Here is a 20816-nt window from a genome sequence, read left to right on the forward strand (position 1 = left end):
TGCTGTTTTTCTGTCACTTAAGATAGCACATCTTTCTCAATCCACCATAACATCTCCACTTGCACCTCAGTCACAGTCCAGCAGTTTGTCCTGCTCACCCTACTCCACCCTCTCTCAGCACAGTAGCCAGTCCTTGGTTCCGCAGTTGTGGTCACGTAAAAGAATGTTTCCTCCTACACATACCAAAGTGAAGAGCTTGAATGCCATCATCTCCAATATGATAGTCACGGAAATGCTGCCTTTCCGCCTGAAATGCTGCCTTACTGCCTGGTGGATACAGATGGTTTCCAGAAGATGATGGATGTTGCAGTCGCTCAGTACCAGTTGTGCAATTGCCATTACTTCACTAAGAAAGCTGTGCCTGCTCTACACCAGCATGTCACAGACAACATCCCCTGTTCCATGAAAAAATCTATGTCTGCCAGGGTGCATTTCACATGGATGAGCAAGCATGGGCAAGGGTGTTACATCTCACTGACTGGGCACTGCGTGACTCTGGTGGCTGTGGAGGCAGGTGGTCAAGAGACTGCCCCACAAGTCTTGGAATCCACAAGGCTTGTGGGACAAACCCCTGTATTAAACAGTTCCTTCACTGTTTGTGGCTCCTCTACCTCCTCTATGGCCTCCACCTGCACCCTCAAATTAATGAGACACGCATTCCAACAAAGTAAAGAGAATCCCAGGCCATCTCCATACTGTGGAACCAGGGCTCACTGCAATGAGGCAGTGTTTAAATTAATATGAATTTGGAGATTGCAGTCACACAGCTCAAGAGTTGTGGACAGGCATCCAGGTCGAGTTAGATCAATGGCTGTCTCCACTAAACTTGGAGCCGGGGAAAGCCGTGTGTGATAACAATGCAATTCTGGTGGCGGCCCTACGCAGTGACAGCCTCACACACGTGGCTTGCACGGCTCACGTCCTCAACCTGGTGGTTTAGCAATTTCTAAACCACTATCTTGGCCTGGAAGCACTGCTGCAGAAAGCACAGTTGCTGTGTGCTCACTTCTGACGTTCACACCCCACAGGTCATCGACTTGTGTCTTTACAGAGGTCTTTTGGTCTACCAGTTAACTGTTTGACTTGCGATTTTCCGACACAGTGGAATTCCACTCTGCATACGTTGCAGTGATTGTGGCAGCAGCAATGAGCACTGGTGCATTATGTCCTTTTGCATAGCATTGGCCAACGCAGTACAGATGTGGTGCAAATCACGCTTGTGGAGTGGGCACAGATGAATTACTTTTGCTCACTTCTGCACAGGTTTGAATTGGCTGCTGCGATGGAAGCAGAGGAGGTTGCAGAAAGGATAACAATATCTTTAAGTTCCGTACTGTTGTGGATTACAGTGATTGAGGGGGCCTCATGTTGCCAGATGAACTGTTAGTGGAGCTGCAGGAGCCGAGGGCCAAATGGAGGAGGACAAGGAGGAAGAGGTGATGGACACGCAACAGTCAGGAGATGAAGAGGATAATGATCTTCTCTCTGTTGTCTGTAGCTGGCAGGATAGAAATGAGGAAGCAATCTTGGTTTTCCCCAAGACAGCAGTGAGGCACACAGTGTGCATCGCAGATCTAGACTTCCAACCCCAGGGACGTCTAGACATCATCACAAAAACATTAGTAGCAGCATTGTGTTAGGTGTCGAGTTCCCACCACTGCACAGGGGGAATCTCAAACCATGTCCACTGTGGTCTTCCATTCTCCTCCAGCCACAGTGGATCCTGCTCAGCGAAGATGTCGATCCCTGCGTCTGGCTCAAGCTGATACTGTGCGCTTGGTTACTGCTGCCTTTCCAGGCTCTGCCTTTGTAGCCAGCACTGATCAGCAGCGAGCAGGCGTTTCTGGGACTAAGTCCTGCTTTTCCCATACTGAGCATGTCCACGGGCTGACCTCCCATTGGAGGTTGGGGGTCACATGCTCAGGTCCTGTTGCGACTCCTATTGGACCATCATGAAGGTCCCGGAGCACTACTATTATAAAAGGTTTGCATGGCCATGCACTAGTGTAAACCTGTTAACATGTGTGTGTGGATGTATGCCTGTCAATGTATGAAAGCTCTGAATCATTCCCCTTCCTAGAGTTGTTGACTGCTCGTGAATGGTGGAGCTACCTAGTGCCTAACAGTGCAATCCCGCACATTTAACACAAGAAACAGCGTCTATTAGCAACGACCGCCAGAGCGGCGCCCTGCACAAATAGTGCGCTTTCCTGGCCCAAGTTAGGGTGGTTAGTGGCGTCCGCCAGAGCGGAGCTGCATGCACTCTTGTGCAGTAAATCTTTAGTTTAGTTTATTCCCTGACACCACTGTAGCGGTGTCAAGCGCAAGAGGTCTAGAGGGACTCTTACCCTGAGTCTTGGGGCAGAGTTCTGAGACTCCTTGCTTGCTCTCTCTGTGCGGTATTGCGGCCTTGTGACGCAACAGGGTTCGCTTCCTTCATACCGGGTGAAGCTAACCCATGTGTCTCTTCTCTTAATACTGCCATATAGTCCGTCATTACCGAGTAGCAGGGGTCTTTTCTGCACGGTGGACCCCGGACTACAAACGCATCTTATATCGCCTCTAATTAATATTTGATGCGTTCCGCCAGTCCTAACATAGTGTAAGTGGCATAAGCAATTTCTGTGAGTCATTTCACACATTTTTTAGGCAAGCCCTTGCACCAGCAGAGCAGAGTACAAATCTGACACGTTGTGAGTGACCGGCATGGATGGTGCAGGAGTATCTTGAGCTCAATATCAATGCCATCAGGGGGAACTTGGACTCTTGTATTTTGGTTTTCAAAAATAGAAGATTGGCCTGAGCTCGCCTGTCACGCCTTGAAGGTATTGTCATGCTCGGCAGCCAGTGTTCTCTCAGAATATATGTTCATCGATGCTGGTGGTGTCCTGATGGATAAGCATATCCAGCTGTCCCCTAAAAGTGTGCCAAAAGGAGAGCAATTCAAAGCAATGATTTATAAAACAAACTTTAATTGCCATAAATAATACAAAAACATATATCAAAATATTACATTATCTAATGACTAGAGCACAGGATGAATGTCCCAGGAATGCTGGAAAAGCGCCCATCCCCCCACTCCCCCAGATGTAAATACCCTTGTAATGGTATGCATAAGAAAAAGCACCTACACTATCCAACCAAGGTCACCCCAAAGCATTGGGATTCTATAGTAATGCCATTAAGTATGGTGGTGGAAAAGGGTGCTGGCACTTACCACTACACAGAGGTGGGGGGGCGGTCGGGCGATGGTCCCCAACGCACGTTTCGTGGCCACCAGTGTCCCCTAAAAGTGCAGACTGCCTAACTTTCCTCAAAATGAACAAGTCATAGATCTCTGATGACTTTTGTACCCCAGTTGCACACTGGGCGATGGTGTCATTTTTAGTGTAATTTTTAGTGTCATTCATTGATCTTGCATTATTGCAGTCTGTGCCACCTTTTCATGGCTTCTGTGCCTGCTGTTGCAACAGCTACCATATTTTTTTTTCCTGCATAAAAAAGGAAATAGTCCAAAGATAATAACCCCCCACGAGACAAAAAGACTTGAGAGAAAGGAATAATCATTGTAAAAATGGTACATAGCTGTTATTTTCATTGAGACCAAGTGGGACAATGGAGTTGAGTTTGTAGAGCCATTCAATCTCCTTTTGGGCAAGGAGTGTTTTCCAATTGATGCCACGAGGTCCAATGAAAACACGATCTTTACCTTTAAATAAGAGACCAGTAGGATCACAATTATGTTTCAGCCAAAAATGGCGGGGAATAGGTTTCAATACTGATGGATCCACCACCTGGGACGCCCCCTCAATATCCACAATATGCTCACGGATGCACCTCTTGAATTCATGTGTAGTCATTCCAGTAGACACTAACCCACAAGGACACGTGGCATGAAACATCACTGCCTTGGTAATGCAATTAATATTGTGGGTAATCATATATTTTCAACTATGATCAAAATTGGTAAATTCATTGGATATTTCTACATTCTTACATGCTACTCATTTATTACAAGAGGAACAACCCCATTTTGGACCTTGGATGTCTCATTATATTTTTTTGCTTTTAAAAGGTCAGTCCTTTCACTGTGACATGCCCTTCTACTGCTGAAATAAACAATTTTTTGAAATGTGGAGACTCAAAGTTGAGTCTCCATCTGGTGGGTTGCCTGTAGTGGAAGGTGTGTCAGAGGCCTATTATACTGTTTCTACTCTGTGGAAATTGATGCCACTTTAGTGCTGTGTGACAATCATTTTTGTAAATATTGAGCCGCCAAGTTGGGTTTCCATCTGGTGGGTTTTCCGTAGTGGAAGGTGTATCAGAGGTCTATTATACTGTTTCTACTGTGTGAAAATTAATGCCACATTTTTTGAAATGTGGAACATTTTGGTTGGGTCTCTTTCATGTGTGTTGCCTGTAGAAGTAGGGCTCCCAGCCAGGCAGGCCTGCATTTACTTTCACTCAACTACATTTGTTGTTATCTTTTTTATTTTTCTACCAATAGTGTGTTATGAAACTGAGGTATGTGCCATCTGAGTATGGCTGGGAACAAAATGGAGCTGTTGCATGAGGTATCAGATTTCCCAGGAAAGAAGGCATACCTTGCTCCCTTAGCAACCAGATCATAATTGAGACTTCAGTTCATGGTTGACAGCTTCTGTGCCATTATAAAATGTTCTACTGTGGGTCAATTGATCAGTCAACTGCCTATGTTACTATCCCTTTATTTTTCTACCGATAGTTCTCTATGAAACTGTTGTTTGTGTGGCTGGGAAAAAAATTGGAGCTGTTGCATGAGGTATCATGGCTCACAGCAAAGAAAGCTTATACTGCTCCCTTAACCACCAGGTCTTCATTGAAACTTCAATTCAAAGCTGTAAACGCTGTCCCAGACCCTGATACCTCATGCATTGCCCATAACTGACTGCTGCTGTACCATTAGCAACTCTCTACTGTGGGTAAATTGATGCCACTTTTCATGGTGTCTGCCTCTAATTTAGCTGTTTTGGAAGCTTTTGTCACACCTTAAGCTGTTGGGCATACGTTTGGTTTGGTCTCCCGTTGAATTTAATGGTTTTTGGGTACGTTCGTCGAACTGTTGGGTGAACATGGTCGGCGAACATTGTGACGTTCGGCGAATCGAACCTTGAATGGTTCTCTTTTCTCTATTAGAGGGAGACCAATCAATAGAGAGTTGCAGTAGTCTAGACAAGAATGAATAAAAGTGACAGTAAGAGTTTTAGCAGTTTCAAATGGGAGAAAAGGTCAGTCAGCTTCTGGAGATGTTTTTAAGATTCAGGTGACATAAGCCTTGAGGAACCCTGATAGTAAGGGGACAAGGAGAGCCAGCTAAAGCTAGATCTAGAGGTAGTCTCAGACATTCTGCTGCAAGTTCTCCTGAAAGGACCCTAACTGTTCTCCTTAAAAGTTTATGAACACCAACTGCAATCTCCTATCTCAGTAATGCAAAACTCTGTGATCACTGAGTGAATGATCAGTCCTGGAGAAGAGATTTTTCTTTAAAGACAAATTACAATTTTTCCCATTCACAAGCATAGTACTGATTTGTGTTAAATAGTATGTACTCTTTAACCCCTTAACTTCCAACAGGTGAATTATCTGTGCTACAAAAGGGCATTTCTCTTTGTCCTTTTTGCTTGATATGGAACTTCAGAAATATTATCTTTCACTATGATTAAAAGTACATTTCTCTCAAGACAAGGTCCCATCCTCCTCTTCAGTGCAAACTTGTACCACTATAATAGAGGCCCATATTACTGCTGCCAGCCTCGGTTTACGTTCAGGATGATAAAAATGTTATTGTCAAGCCAGTCGATAAAAGCGGAGCCATTGTTATTATGAATAGAACCAATTACCAAATTGAAATAGAAAGACAGCTTCAGGACGACTGCCTACCAGCACATCCCTTTTGATCCTATACATCAGATAAGTGGATTCATCTCTGATATTGTATATGCAAATCTTACTTGAGAGGTTATTGACCAGAAAACTCTTTTCGATGTCCTATTATTCCACTATTTTTTATACTTTCTTTAATCCATAAGAATCTTGAACATCCACCAGGTGGCCAGTTGCTGCATCAACTGATTCCCTATTCTCACCATTATCATTTTTTTCTAAAAAAGATCCTAACATCATGAATTAAAAACATTCCTTCTTTTTTTATCAGACATGGATGCCTTTTCCCAAGTTATCAGAGATATGAATCAAATTCATTCTGAATAGTGTTGTTGAGCATTCCGAATTCCGATACCAAGTTCCGATATTTTTGCGATATCGGAAATCGGAATTGGAAGTTCCTATAGTGAAATTATGCAGTATAATGAAGTGTGTGCGGTGCGTGGGTGGTGCGTGGGCGGACACTGTGAGTGTCTGTATGTGCGGGCGGGGTCTGTGCAGGCCTGCCACGGATGTGTACCTGCCTGCTGGGGCTCTGTTTGGGCCTACCGGGGCTCTCTGGGGTCTGTGCGGCGTGCTGGGGCTCTGTGTGGCATGCGGGGTGTCTCTAAGCAGCGTGCGGGGTCTCTGTGCGGCATGCGGGGTGTCTCTGTGTGGCGTGTCTCTGTGCGGTGTGTGGTGTGTCTCTGCGGCTTGCGGGGTCTTTGTGCGGCATGCGCGGTGTCTCTGTGCGGGGTGTCTCTGTGCGACGTGTGGGGTCTCTGTGTGGCATGCGGGGTCTCTATGCGGCATGCAGGGTGTCTCTGTGGCGTGCGGGGTGTCTCTGCGGCATGCAGGGTCTCTCCATACATACATGGATTGCGCCTGATGGCCATACGTATCATCCATTTTATGCTGGATCCGTCGCTGTGCGTTTATCCACCTGACAGAAAAACCGTTCCTCTGTATGTGTTTTCCGTCCGGCGGAAACAGCTTTTTTGACAGATCCTGCAAAAAACAGATGAAATGTGTGGCCATCAAGCGCAATCCGGCGCTAATACAACTCTATGAGAAAAAATGGATCCGGCGGAAAAAAACGGATCCGGTGGAAAAAACTGGATCCGGCGGAAAAAATTGATCCGGCAGAAAAAAAACGGATCCTGCAAATGTGCTCGCAGGATGCGTTTTTTACCCATGGACTTGTATTAGCGACGGATCGCGATGAATGGGCACACGTCGCGGCCGTCATGCAACAGATCCGTTGTGTTTTGGCGGACCGTCGGCACAAAAAAATGTTCAAGTGAATTTTTTTTGGCCGTCGCGCCCGCCATTTTCTACCGCGCATGCATGGCAGAAACTCCGCCCCCTCCTCCCCAGACTTCAGAATGGGCAGCGGATGCATTGAAAAACTGCATCCGCTGCCCACGTCATGCACAAATTTCACAAAGTGCATCGGTACTTCGGCCCGACGCATAGCGATGGACCCGTACCAATGCAAGAGTGAAAGAGGCATTAATGAGTGTTTAATTTAAGAAAAAAAAAAGCGGAAAAAAATGATGTGGGCTCCCGCGCAATTTTCTGCGCCAGAGGGGGAAAGCCGATGGCCGGGGCCAATATTTGTAGCCTGCTATTAATATCAGCCCGCAGCTGTCTGCGTAGCCTTTACTGGCTATTAAAATAGGGGGACCCCCAAAAATGATGTGGGGTCCCCTATATTTTATAGCCAGAAAGGCTACGCAGACAGCTGCGGGCTGATATTCATAGCCTAGAGAGGGGCCATGGATATTGGCCCCCCCGGCTACAAATACCAGTCCGCAGCCACCACAGAAATGGCGCATCTGTGAGATGCGCCAATTCCGGCACTGAGCCCCTCTCTAAGGGGTTAATGTCACCTTGCTATTGTAAGGTGACATTAAGCCGGGTTAATAACAGAGAGGCGTCAATAAGACACCTATCCATTATTAATCCAATAGTAAGAAAGGGTTAATAAAACACACACATTAGGAAAAAAGTATTTTAATATTCTTCATTTAATCATACTTACCATACTTCAGCACCTGCAAAAAACGTAAAATAATAAACCGCATACTACCTGTCTGCTGCAGTCCAATTAATATTGAGTGTCCCACGACGATCTCCCCTATAGAACAGTGACATCGGGTGATGTCACTGCTCTATAGGACCCTCAGTGACACACTGACAGGAGAAAATGGATCCTGCAGTGCATCACTGAGAGGTTACCTTAGGACAAAGGCTCACTTTATGGCAATTGCTGCCTGGGAAAATTTCTCACCCAGCAATGCCATAAGTGAGGCTAGGGACTATTTTTTTTGCAGCGGCGGAGGAATCCCTTCCTCCCGTCATTGTGTTTCTGGGGCCCCTGGAGAGCGGTCACATCTTCTGATGCTGCTGCTCTCCACGGGAGATCGTCGTGGGACACTCGTGGATTTCTGCGTATAGGGAGTATATTGGTTGTTTTGTTTTTTCATCTTTTTTACAGGTTGACACTGGCTTCTGGGATCAAAATGACAAGTAATGGTGAGTATGAACTCTATGTTTAATGTACTGAATGTCTATATGTACTGTATGGAGTATGTATGTAGTATGTATGGAGTATGTATGGAGTATTTTTTTTTTCATTCAACACATTGGCCGGATGATGGGACTACTACTGTCCCATCATTGGCTAATGTTTCAATCACTGTCAGTGTAGTAGGCATCGTCCGATGGGACTTGTAGTCCCATCGGACGATGCCCGCACAGAGCCCCAGCACGCCGCACAGAGACACCCCGCACGCCACACAGAGACGCCCTGCATGCTGCAGAGACCTCGCACACCAAACAGAGACACCCCGCACGCCGCACAGAGGCAACCCGCACAGAGATGCCCTGCATGCCGCAGAGACACCCCGCACGCCACACAGAGACATCCCGCACCCCGCACAGACCCCAGAGAGCCCCGGTAGGCCCGCACAGAACCCGGGCAGGCAGGTACACATCCCTGGCAGGAACGCACAGACCCCGCCTGCACATACAGACACTCAGTGTCCACCCAAGCACCGCCCACACTCTTCCCCCCTCCGGAAGAGGATGTAGAAGGACATAAAGGGCTTATTTACATTCCGATAGTTGTGTCCCATTGACTTGTATTGGTATCGGGTATCGGCAATATCCGATATTTTTGGGATATCGGCCGATCCAATCCGATACCGATAATTCTGGATATCGGAAAGTATCGCTCAACACTAAGGCTGGCTTCACATTTGCGTTTTTTGCCGCTGCGTTTTAGCGCAAAAAAAGCATGCGTCTTTTTCCTATACTTAACATTAAAAACACATGCGTTTTTGCCGCCGCATGCATCTTTTCTATGCATGCGTTGTGTTGCAGAAATGCAACATGTAGTAATTTCTAGCGGCACTTTTTTGCCGCAAAAAAACGCATGCATTTTTTGCAGCAAAAAAAACCATTGCTGTCAATGTAAGCGCATGCCTTTTTAAGCACATGCGTTTGCATGCGTTTAAAAACGCATGCGTTTTAATAGAAAAACACAAGAATACACACTAATAAGCCAACCCCAAACCCTAACCCTAAGGGTTAGAGTTAGGGTTAGGATCCCTTAGGGTTAGGGTTAGGGTTATGATGGGTTAGGGTTAGGGTTAAAGTTAGGGATAGGGTTAGGGATAGGGTTAGGGTTAGGATCCCTTAGGGTTAGGGTTAGGGATAGGGTTAGGGTTAGGGATAGGGTTAAGGTTAGGGTTAGGATCCCTAGGGTTAATAGGAATCCTAACCCTTACCCTAACCCTAACCCTAGCTATTTCTGTTTAAAGTCAGTTTTCTTGTTGATTTTGATGATTGGAAGCTGTCAGACACTTCTCATCATGCGTTTTAAAAACGCAAACGCAGGAAAAAACGCATGTAAACGTGTCAAAAACGCCGCGTTTGTATTAAAACATGCAAAAACGCATGCGTCTAAAAAAACACAGCGTTTTAACGCTTTTACATGCGTTTTTTTCACTACATGTGTTTGTGTTTAAAACGCTGCTTTTTTAAACGCAAATGTGAAACCAGCCTAATTCTGAAGCATTTTTAGTGACCTTTGACGTCAACAACCTCTATACCTCTATCCCTCATACTCAAGGTATTAAATCAGTATCTGATCTCTTGGCAATATCCATACTTCTCCTGAAATTACTGAGCTTTGTATTAGACTATTAACAATAGTTCTCATCAAAAATTAATTTTCAAGATACATTTTATCTAAAAGTCAAGGGGACTGCTATGGGATCTAATGTGGCCCCACCATATGCAAATTTCTGCATGTCTGCATTAGAAGAATCTATAGATTATCCCAATATTTTGTTTAAAAAATATTTCTTACTGTGGAAATATTATATTGATGATATTTTTGTATATGGGGGGCCCAGTTGAGTACCTTAACATCTTTTTTTCAAGTTCTCAACTCCTCTTGGAGCAATTTGACTTTCACTATGTCATATGACCTACTTCAAATTAATCTTCTGGAAACTTTAGTCCTTAAGGACACAGAGAGGTATTTAACAACTGACCTATATGCAAAGCCTACTGACTGGAATGGTCTGTTATATTACCGTGGTCTTCATCCCACCTTCATGATACAGTCTATTCCTAAGTCGCAATTCCAACGTGTGAGACAGATAGTCAGCGATCCCTCCTTGAGAGAGCAGAGATTAGAGGAAATTAGTAAAACATTTTCTGAAAGGGGCTATCCCCCTAATCTCTCAAAAGAATCTTCTGTTGTCTCGATATCCACTTCACCCATCCTTCTGTAGATAACTGTATCCCCTTCACACACACTTATCACTGGATTGTCTACATTTTATTTAAACCCATCAGTAAACATTGGAACATTCTCCATACAGCATACTCCTCAGCGAAAGAATGGCAGGTACTATTCCTACCATGCTTTAAACGAGCACCCAACATCAGCGATACACGTGCAAAGGCAGACTGGTATGACAGGCAGTTATACCAGTCAAAGATTCTTACAATCTCCTAAAATTGTCACATTTCCGTGTCTCCAATGTCATCAGTGCAACAACGTACTATGAGGTGACTTAATACACCACCCCTACACAGGCAAAAAATATGCCATTAAAGATTACACCACTTGTGATACCCCAAATATAGTCAACTTAATTAAATGCCCATGTGGACTCTTATACATTGGAGATACCACACAAGCAATAAGAGATCGGATATCCAAACACAAATTTACCATCAGATGTAAAAACTTTCTACTACTCTTACCATATCATTTCATCACATCAGGACATAGAGTCACTCAATTAAAATTTCAAATTTTTGAACACATCCCCCCCATTGCGACAAGGAGAGGATCACATCCGACTTCTAAAAGATAGGGAAGCCTTTTTAATCTATAAATTTAATTCACTGGCTCCAAAAGGATTAAATCTCCAGGCTTTCATACGAATGTGATATATTTGTTTTTATTGTCTGAAAATAAATATATCATGACCCTGTGTCTCTTCAAAATGATTCTTCACTTAAGATTTCTTTACTCTTCCTCATATTCCTTCTCTCCCCAGGTGTCCTCTCACAATATATTGTGTGTGTAATAGTTTGTTTTTCTCCTTTTTTTCAGAGCCAAACATACAGTAGATCTGAATATTCAGGTTTTTTTCCCACTGGTGTTTCCTGCCATACCATATCATTCCACAATGCTATTTGGTTAGACTATTTAGCATCAATACCAAGCCGAGCTCTACTTTATATATGGTGGAAAGCAACTTACTGTCTGATGACACGCAAGCTGTACAGGTTTAGATTGCACCAGCACTTCCTGTATTACATCTATGGGCAAACAGGTCCTTTTTTTCGTCACAAGCAACATCACTTCCGGTCACGTGCCTTTTTTTGATTGGCTAGAACCGCAGTTAATCACACACAAAATCCTTTAAGCCCATTGTTCCTCACTATATACTAGAGTGCCCATGAAATAGGGGTGTGTTATGAAAGGTAATTCAGTACCACAATGGACATAGAGGTCAGCGCACATACAGTGACCTGGCAATAACCCAAAAAACAAGAACGAGCTCTGAGACGTGGGAACTCTGTTGACCGCAATCCCTAATCCTCTCAAACCACACTAAAGGCAGCCGTGGATTGCGCCTAATGCTCCCTATGCAACTCGGCATGGCCTGAGAAACTAGCTAGCCTGAAGATAGAAAATAAGCCTACCTTGCCTCAGAGAAATACCCCAAAGGAAAAGGCAGCCCCCACATATAATGACTGTGAGTTAAGATGAAAAGACAAACGTAGAGATGAAATAGATTTAGCAAAGTGAGGCCCAACTTTCTGAACAGAGCGAGGATAGGAAAGGTAACTTTGCGGTCAACACAAAACCCTACAAAAACCACGCAAAGGGGGCAAAAAGACCCTCCGTACCGAACTAACGGCACGGAGGTACACCCTCTGCGTCCCAGAGCTTCCAGCAAGCAGAAAAAAACAAATTGATGAGCTGGACAGAAAAAAACAGCAAACAAATAGCAAAGAGGAACTTAGCTATGCAGAGCAGCAGGCCACAGGAACGATCCAGGAGGAAACAGGTCCAACACTAGAACATTGACTGGAGGCCAGGATGAAAGCACTAGGTGGAGTTAAATAGAGCAGCACCTAACGACTTCACCACATCACCTGAGGAAGGAAACTCAGAAGCCGCAGTACCACTTTCCTCCACCAACGGAAGCTCACAGAGAGAATCAGCCGAAGTACCACTTGTGACCACAGGAGGGAGCTCTGCCACAGAATTCATAACAGTACCCCCCCCTTGAGGAGGGGTCACCGAACCCTCAACAGAGCTCCCAGGACGACCAGGATGAGCCACATGAAAGGCACGAACAAGATCGGGAGCATGGACATCAGAGGCAGAGACCCAGGAATTATCTTCCTGAGCATAACCCTTCCACTTAACCAGATACTGGAGTTTCCGCCTTGAAACACGAGAATCCAAAATCTTCTCCACAATATACCCCAACTCCCCCTCCACCAAAACCGGGGCAGGAGGATCAACAGATGGAACCATAGATGCCACGTATCTCCGCAACAATGACCTATGGAATACGTTATGTATGGAAAAAGAATCTGGAAGGGTCAGACGAAAAGACACAGGATTAAGAAACTCAGAAATCCTATAGGGACCAATAAAACGAGGTTTAAACTTAGGAGAGGAAACCTTCATAGGAATATGACGAGAAGACAACCAAACCAAGTCCCCAACCCGAAGTCGGGGACCCACACAGCGTCTGCGATTAGCGAAACGTTGAGCCTTCTCCTGGGACAAAGTCAAATTGTCCACTACATGAGTCCAAATCTGCTGCAACCTGTCCACCACAGTATCCACACCAGGACAGTCCGAAGACTCAACCTGCCCTAAAGAGAAACGAGGATGGAACCCAGAGTTGCAGAAAAACGGTGAAACCAAGGTAGCCGAGCTGGCCCGATTATTAAGGGCGAACTCAGCCAAAGGCAAAAAGGACACCCAGTCATCCTGATCAGCAGAAACAAAGCATCTCAGATATGTTTCCAAGGTCTGATTGGTTCGTTCGGTCTGGCCATTAGTCTGAGGATGGAAAGCCGAGGAAAAAGACAAGTCAATGCCCATCCTACCACAAAAGGCTCGCCAAAACCTCGAAACAAACTGGGAACCTCTGTCAGAAACGATATTCTCTGGAATGCCATGTAAACGAACCACATGCTGGAAAAACAATGGCACCAAATCAGAGGAGGAAGGCAATTTAGACAAGGGTACCAAATGGACCATCTTAGAGAAGCGATCACAGACCACCCAAATGACTGACATCTTTTGAGAGACTGGAAGATCTGAAATAAGATCCATAGAGATATGTGTCCAAGGCCTCTTCGGGACCGGCAAGGGCAAAAGCAACCCACTGGCACGAGAACAGCAGGGCTTAGCCCGAGCACAAATCCCACAGGACTGCACAAAAGTACGCACATCCCGCGACAGAGATGGCCACCAAAAGGATCTATCCACCAAATCTCTGGTACCAAAGATTCCAGGATGACCAGCCAACAACGAACAATGAACCTCAGAGATAACTTTATTCGTCCACCTATCAGGGACAAACAGTTTCTCCGCTGGGCAACGATCAGGTTTATTAGCCTGAAATTTTTGCAGCACCCGCCGCAAATCAGGGGAGATGGCAGACACAATTACTCCCTCTTTGAGGATACCCGCCGGCTCAGATACACCCGGAGAGTCGGGCACAAAACTCCTAGACAGAGCATCCGCCTTCACATTTTTAGAGCCCGGAAGGTATGAAATCACAAAGTCAAAACGGGCAAAAAACAATGACCAACGAGCTTGTCTAGGATTCAACCGCTTGGCGGACTCGAGATAAGTCAAGTTCTTATGATCAGTCAAGACCACCACGCGATACTTAGCTCCTTCAAGCCAATGACGCCACTCCTCGAATGCCCACTTCAGGGCCAGCAACTCTCGATTGCCCACATCATAATTTCGCTCAGCAGGCGAAAACTTCCTGGAAAAGAAGGCGCATGGTTTCATCACCGAGCAATCAGAACTTCTCTGCGACAAAACAGCCCCTGCACCAATCTCAGAAGCATCAACCTCGACCTGGAATGGAAGAGAAACATCTGGTTGACACAACACAGGGGCAGAAGAAAAACGACGCTTCAACTCTTGAAAAGCTTCCACAGCAGCAGAAGACCAATTGACCACATCAGCACCTTTCTTGGTCAAATCGGTCAATGGTTTAGCAATACTAGAAAAATTGCAGATGAAGCGACGATAAAAATTAGCAAAGCCCAGGAACTTTTGCAGACTTTTCAGAGATGTCGGCTGAGTCCAATTATGGATAGCTTGGACCTTAACAGGGTCCATCTCGATAGTAGAAGGGGAAAAGATGAACCCCAAAAATGAAACCTTCTGAACACCAAAGAGACACTTTGATCCCTTCACAAACAAAGAATTAGCACGCAGGACCTGAAACACCGTTCTGACCTGCTTCACATGAGACTCCCAATCATCCGAGAAGATCAAAATGTCATCTAAGTACACAATCAGGAATTTATCCAGGTACTCTCGGAAGATGTCATGCATAAAGGACTGAAACACTGATGGAGCATTGGCAAGTCCGAATGGCATTACTAGATACTCAAAATGGCCCTCGGGCGTATTAAATGCAGCTTTCCACTCATCGCCTCGCTTAATACGCTGTTGTGAATTCTGTGGCAGAGCTCCCTCTTGTGGTCACAAGTGGTATTTTGGCTGGTTCTCGCTGTGAGCTTCCGTTGGTGGAGGAAAGTGGTACTGCGGCTTCGGAGTTTCCTTCCTCAGGTGATATGGTGAAGTCGTTAGGTGCTACCCTATTTAACTCCACCTAGTGCTTTGATCCTGGCTTCCAGTCAATGTTCTAGTATTGGACCTGTTTCCTCCTGGATCGTTCCTGTGGCCTGCTGCTCTGCATAGCTAAGTTCTTCTTTGCTATTTGTTTGCTGTTTTTTTTCTGTCCAGCTTGTCAATTTGTTTTTTCTGCTTGCTGGAAGCTCTGGGACGCAGAGGGTGTACCTCCGTGCCGTTAGTTCGGTACGGAGGGTCTTTTTGCCCCCTTTGCGTGGTTTTTGTAGGGTTTTGTGTTGACCGCAAAGTTACCTTTCCTATCCTCGCTCTGTTCAGAAAGTTGGGCCTCACTTTGCTTAGTCTATTTCATCTCTACGTTTGTCTTTTCATCTTAACTCACAGTCATTATATGTGGGGGCTGCCTTTTCCTTTGGGGTATTTCTCTGAGGCAAGGTAGGCTTATTTTCTATCTTCAGGCTAGCTAGTTTCTCAGGCCGTGCCGAGTTGCATAGGCAGCGTTAGGCGCAATCCACGGCTGCCTCTAGTGTCGTTGGTTAGGATTAGGGATTGCGGTCAACAGAGTTCCCACGTCTCAGAGCTCGTTCTTGTTTTTTGGGTTATTGCCAGGTCACTGTATGTGCACTGACCTCTATGTCCATTGTGGTACTGAATTACCTTTCATAACAGTACTGGAAGCCTAAAGTACTAATGATTCTCAACAGAGGGAAAAAAGAAGTTCTGAGACCATTTTTTTTTTCTTTGCACTGTGTTTTGCCTTTTTTTTCCCTAGACATTTGGGTAGTTCAGGACACAGGTGTGGACATGGATATTCAGGGTCTGTGCTCTTCATTGGATAATCTCGTTATAAATGTACAAAAGATCCAAGATTTGGTGGTTCAGAAGCCTATGTTAGAACCAAGAATTCCTATTCCTGATTTGTTTTATGGTGATAGAGCGAAGTTTGTGAATTTCAAAAATAATTGCAAACTGTTACTGGCCTTGAAACCTCGCTCCTCTGGTGATCCAGTTCAACAAGTAAGAATTGTTATTTCTTTTTTGCGTGGCGATCCTCAGGACTGGGCATTTTCCCTTGCGCCAGGGGATCCTGCATTGAGTAATGTTGATGTGTTTTTTCTGGCGCTTGGATTGCTGTACGATGAGCCTAATTCAGTGGATCAGGCAGAGAAGAATTTGCTGGCTCTGTGTCAGGGTCAGGATGAGATAGAGGTATATTGTCAGAAATTTAGAAAGTGGTCTGTACTCACTCAGTGGAATGAATGTGCGCTCGCAGCTATTTTCAGAAGAGGTCTCTCTGAAGCCCTTAAGGATGTCATGGTGGGATTTCCTATGCCTGCTGGTCTGAATGAGTCTATGTCTTTGGCCATTCAGATCGGTCGACGCTTGCGCGAGCGTAAATCTGTGCACCATTTGGCAGTATTACCTGAGCTTAAACCTGAGCCTATGCAGTGCGATAGGACTTGGACCAGAGTTGCACGGCAAGAAAATAGACGTCTGAATGGGCTGTGTTTCTACTGTGGTGATTCCACTCATGCTATCTCTGATTGTCCTAAGCGCACTAAGCGGTTCGCTAGGTCTGCCACCATTGGTATGGTACAGTCAAAATTTCTTCTGTCCGTTACCTTGATCTGCTCTTTGTCATCGTATTCTGTCATGGCATTTGTGGACTCAGGCGCTGCTCTGAATTTGATGGACTTGGAGTATGCTAGGCGTTGTGGGTTTTTCTTGGAGCCCTTGCAGTGTCCTATTCCATTGAGAGGAATTGATGCTACGCCTTTGGCCAAGAATAAGCCTCAGTACTGGACCCAGCTGACCATGTGCATGGCTTCTGCACATCAGGAGGTTATTCGCTTTCTGGTGTTGCATAATTTGCATGATGTGGTCGTGTTGGGGTTGCCATGGCTACAAGTCCATAATCCAGTATTAGATTGGAAATCCATGTCTGTGTCCAGCTGGGGTTGTCAGGGGGTACGTGGTGATGTCCCATTTCTGACTATTTCGTCATCCACCCCTTCTGAGGTTCCTGAGTTCTTGTCTGATTACCGGGATATATTTGATGAGCCCAAGTCCGATACCCTACCTCCGCATAGGGATTGTGATTGTGCTATCGATTTGATTCCTGGTAGTAAATTCCCAAAAGGTCGACTGTTTAATTTATCTGTGCCTGAGCACGCCGCTATGCGGAGTTATGTGAAGTGGTCTTTGGAGAAGGGGCATATTCGCCTGTCATCGTCGCCATTAGGAGCAGGGTTCTTTTTTGTAGCCAAGAAGGATGGTTCACTGAGACCTTGTATAGATTACCGCCTTCTAAATAAGATTGCGGTTAAATTTCAGTACCCTTTGCCATTTTTATCTGATTTGTTTGCTCGCATTAAGGGGGCTAGTTGGTTCACCAAGATAGATCTTCGTGGTGCGTATAATCTTGTGCGTATTAAGCGACGCGATGAGTGGAAAACTGCATTTAATACGCCCGAGGGCCATTTTGAGTATCTTGTAATGCCATTCGGACTTGCCAATGCTCCATCAGTGTTTCAGTCCTTTATGCATGACATCTTCCGAGAGTACCTGGATAAATTCCTGATTGTGTACTTAGATGACATTTTGATCTTCTCGGATGATTGGGAGTCTCATGTGAAGCAGGTCAGAACGGTGTTTCAGGTCCTGCGTGCTAATTCTTTGTTTGTGAAGGGATCAAAGTGTCTCTTTGATGTCCAGAAGGTTTCATTTTTGGGGTTCATCTTTTCCCCTTCTACTATCGAGTTGGACCCTGTTAAGGTCCAAGCCATCCATAACTGGACTCAGCCGACATCTCTGAAAAGTCTGCAAAAGTTCCTGGGCTTTGCTAATTTTTATCGTCGCTTAATCTGCAATTTTTCTAGTATTGCTAAACCATTGACCGATTTGACCAAGAAGGGTGCTGATGTGGTCAATTGGTCTTCTGCTGCTCTGGAATCTTTTCAAGAGTTGAAGCATCGTTTTTCTTCTGCCCCTGTGTTGTGTCAACCAGATGTTTCGCTTCCGTTCCCGGTCGAGGTTGATGCTTCTGAGATTGGAGCAGGGGCCGTTTTGTCGCAGAGAAGTTCTGATTGCTCGGTGATGAAACCATGTGCCTTCTTTTCCAGGAAGTTTTCGCCTGCTGAGCGAAATTATGATGTGGGCAATCGAGAGTTGCTGGCCATGAAGTGGGCATTCGAGGAGTGGCGTCATTGGCTTGAAGGAGCTAAGCATCGCGTGGTGGTCTTGAATGATCATAAGAACTTGACTCATCTTGAATCCGCCAAGCGCTTGAATCCTAGACAAGCTCGTTGGTCGTTGTTTTTTGCCCGTTTTGACTTTGTGATTTCATATCTTCCGGGCTCTAAAAATGTGAAGGCGGATGCTCTGTCTAGGAGTTTTGTGCCCGACTCTCCGGGTGTATCTGAGCCGGTGGGTATCCTCAAAGAGGGAGTAATTGTGTCTGCTATCTCCCCTGATTTGCGGCGGGTGCTGCAAAAATTTCAGGCTGATAAACCTGATCGTTGCCCAGTGGAGAAACTGTTTGTCCCTGATAGGTGGACGAATAAAGTTATCTCTGAGGTTCATTGTTCGGTGTTGGCTGGTCATCCTGGAATCTTTGGTACCAGAGAGTTAGTGGCTAGATCCTTTTGGTGGCCATCTCTGTCGCGGGATGTGCGTACTTTTGTGCAGTCCTGTGGGATTTGTGCTCGGGCTAAGCCCTGCTGTTCTCGTGCCAGTGGGTTGCTTTTGCCCTTGCCGGTCCCGAAGAGACCTTGGACACATATCTCTATGGATTTTATTTGAGATCTTCCAGTCTCTCAAAAGATGTCAGTCATTTGGGTGGTCTGTGATCGCTTCTCTAAGATGGTCCATTTGGTACCCTTGTCTAAATTGCCTTCCTCCTCTGATTTGGTGCCATTGTTTTTCCAGCATGTGGTTCGTTTACATGGCATTCCAGAGAATATCGTTTCTGACAGAGGTTCCCAGTTTGTTTCGAGGTTTTGGCGAGCCTTTTGTGGTAGGATGGGCATTGACTTGTCTTTTTCCTCGGCTTTCCATCCTCAGACTAATGGCCAGACCGAACGAACCAATCAGACCTTGGAAACATATCTGAGATGCTTTGTTTCTGCTGATCAGGATGACTGGGTGTCCTTTTTGCCTTTGGCTGAGTTCGCCCTTAATAATCGGGCCAGCTCGGCTACCTTGGTTTCACCATTTTTCTGCAACTCTGGGTTCCATCCTCGGTTCTCTTCAGGGCAGGTTGAGTCTTCGGACTGTCCTGGTGTGGATACTGTGGTGGACAGGTTGCAGCAGATTTGGACTCATGTAGTGGACAATTTGACTTTGTCCCAGGAGAAGGCTCAACGTTTCGCTAATCGCAGACGCTGTGTGGGTCCCCGACTTCGGGTTGGGGACTTGGTTTGGTTATCTTCTCGTCATATTCCTATGAAGGTTTCCTCTCCTAAGTTTAAACCTTGTTTTATTGGTCCGTATAGGATTTCTGAGGTTCTTAATCCTGTGTCTTTTCGTCTGACCCTTCCAGATTCTTTTTCCATACATAACGTATTCCATAGGTCATTGTTGCGGAGATACGTGGCACCCGTGATTCCATCTGTTGATCCTCCTGCCCCGGTTTTGGTGGACGGGGAGTTGGAGTATATTGTGGAGAAGATTTTGGATTCTCGTGTTTCTAGACGGAAACTCCAGTATCTGGTTAAGTGGAAGGGTTATGCTCAGGAAGATAATTCCTGGGTCTTTGCCTCTGATGTCCATGCTCCCGATCTTGTTCGTGCCTTTCATATGGCTCATCCTGGTCGTCCTGGGAGCTCTGGTGAGGGTTCGGTGACCCCTCCTCAAGGGGGGGGGGTACTGTTGTGAATTCTGTGGCAGAGCTCCCTCTTGTGGTCACAAGTGGTACTTTGGCTGGTTCTCTCTGTGAGCTTCCGTTGGTGGAGGAAAGTGGTACTGCGGCTTCTGAGTGTGACGCTGTAAGAATCTGGCTGCACTCGGATGTCACCCGAGTGCAGTCCGATTAGAGCATGTATATTCAAACGGAGAGTGGACCCACTGGACCGTGATGACGAACCCCTCTCGGACGAGCTGACCAGGTGGACCGCCCCCTATACAGGGAGAGTTAGGGGCAGGCCCGTGAGGGACTATCGCCACGGAAGCTGGAGGGTCGACTGAGAACAGATGGGAACACAGCAGGCACAAAGGGAAAGAGGGAACAGAAAGGAAATACTGAGACAAGGGAGAAGATGGGAACGCTACAGAGGCACGGAGACTGGCAGGACAATATGGAGAGACCGAGGCTGACGGGAGCAAGGAAAAGATATAGGAGCCGGGCAGGTACTGCAGAGGAAAAGGAACTGAAGGAACAAGACAGGAACACAGGAAACAGGCTGGCACTGCAGAGGGCGGAGGAGACCCAAAGTCAGAGAGCTAGGAACGCTCAGAGACCACAGGTGGCCAGAAGCACTTGTAAACATAAATGAACATCAGGCACAGAGAAGCAGCAGGA

The sequence above is a fragment of the Ranitomeya imitator genome, chromosome 5 (genome assembly GCF_032444005.1).
Source record: "Ranitomeya imitator isolate aRanImi1 chromosome 5, aRanImi1.pri, whole genome shotgun sequence".
NCBI lineage: Eukaryota > Metazoa > Chordata > Amphibia > Anura > Dendrobatidae > Ranitomeya > Ranitomeya imitator.